A 1,805-nucleotide genomic window follows, 5' to 3' on the forward strand; every position below is an offset into this window, starting at 1 on the left:
TGAGAGATGCAGGATTGCGAAAAGAAAAATTCCTTTATTCTACTACCTCTACTAAATTCAGATGTGCAGTTTCATTACATGAGCTCACAGTAGAGTGGACCAAAATTGAGTCTGATCCGTGCTTTGTCCGAATTATTTCACAGATTGGGCTAGGTCGCCAGGCCAGGCTAAATCTGACACAAGTAGAGGTGGGTTGGGATTACTGTTTTGTTCAGTTGGAACGGTCCAGTCACTTTGGACCGAACTTTCGTCTACAATAGCCGCGAATATTTTCAAACCGAGAAAATTTAGTCGGGCTAAATTCGATCCTTCCCAAACTTTAGCTCGACTTAACTAAAGTTTAACTAATTTTAAGTGCAATATACTCTTGAATAATTTTTTTTTTTGCATTAGCATTTGAAATTAGCCAAATAATTTTTTTAAAAGATTTACAAACTTTATGCACTAGTCATCCTCTACGTTACTTACAAAAAAGCCAAAAAAAAAAAACAAAATCCATGCATTGACCCGGGCGCGGCACTGTCCGGTGGAAAAAATTCTAGAATGCAACGGATATATCAGTGACGTGGCGTAACAAACCAATCGAATTAATCCTTTTAAGAATATATGTCCCATCATGGTTGTAAAAAAATATTTTTATTATACTTTTGTTTGAAAAGAAAGAAATGTGATTGGCTTGTTATTGATGATATGCTGTAAGTGTGACAGTGTTGAATTCCTCGTCCGGTGGATAAGTGCTGGGTTCCATCAAGTTTTCTCCTGCTTGTCTTGCCAGTCTGCCACGTGAGAGCGAGCGAGCAAGCGAGGGAGGGCAGCGAAAAAAAGAAAAACGAAAAAAGAAAAAAGAAAAAAGAGGGGGAAGCAAAAGCAACTCTGCGAGGTGATCCTAATCCTGATTAATTATTAATATTATTTTTATTATTATTATATTTTTGGCAGAAGTCTCGACCGCACCGCGGCGATCTACAGCTAGCAGACTAGAAAAGGAAGGCCCGAAAGTCGGTTGATGCAACCGCCGTCCCTGCTTTCTCTCGCCATTGACTCGGCCGCCCTCCACATCTCCGCCATCCCCGATCTCTCCGCCATCCCCGATCTCATCCTCATCGACCTCTTCCTGGTACCCATCCAGCCAACATCCAAAACATTAATTGCAATCATAATAATAATCATCATACTGCAGATCTCTTTTTTCTCTCAATCTTTTTGTGGGATGCTAATTTTCAATGAGAGTTGCTGCACTTGGGTAATTCAAGGATCTTCTATCTTGCCCTAGAAAGATAAATTATTTAAAGGCATCAGTTGAATCTTGTTGTTTGATTTAGGGTTTTAAGTAATGCTGTGATGCTATGAATTGTTTCGATTGTGCCTTCATGAATTTGTTATTTGTTGTTTACTTGACCCATCTCAAAGATCCCTTTCTTTTTTTTACTTGGAACTTGTACTTAGTTCTCGATGTTCGAATTTGTAGATCTCTTTGCATCCACCAAATGCAGACTTTGACTTTCGCAATGTGCTTCTATCTACGGCGCACATCGCAACTCTTAGTGCAGGTTACAGCTAATGCTGTTTGTTTTGAGTACCACAAAATGCGCATAAGATGTTACTTGGTATCGAAGTTACAGAGCTGCGACGTTCGGCTTTGATTATGTTAGAGATCCGAACATAGGCAATCATGACCTTGAGTTCAGGGGTTCCCTTCAAGGTGTTATATCTAAGTGGCTTGTGCTCCTTAAGCCTCCGTTAGTTTTACATGTGTAAAATCTCGTCATTTATGATTGCACCATCTCGAATTCTTTGCCATATAC

This window comes from Ananas comosus, linkage group 1, assembly GCF_001540865.1.
Source record: "Ananas comosus cultivar F153 linkage group 1, ASM154086v1, whole genome shotgun sequence".
Taxonomy (NCBI): Eukaryota; Viridiplantae; Streptophyta; class Magnoliopsida; order Poales; family Bromeliaceae; genus Ananas; species Ananas comosus.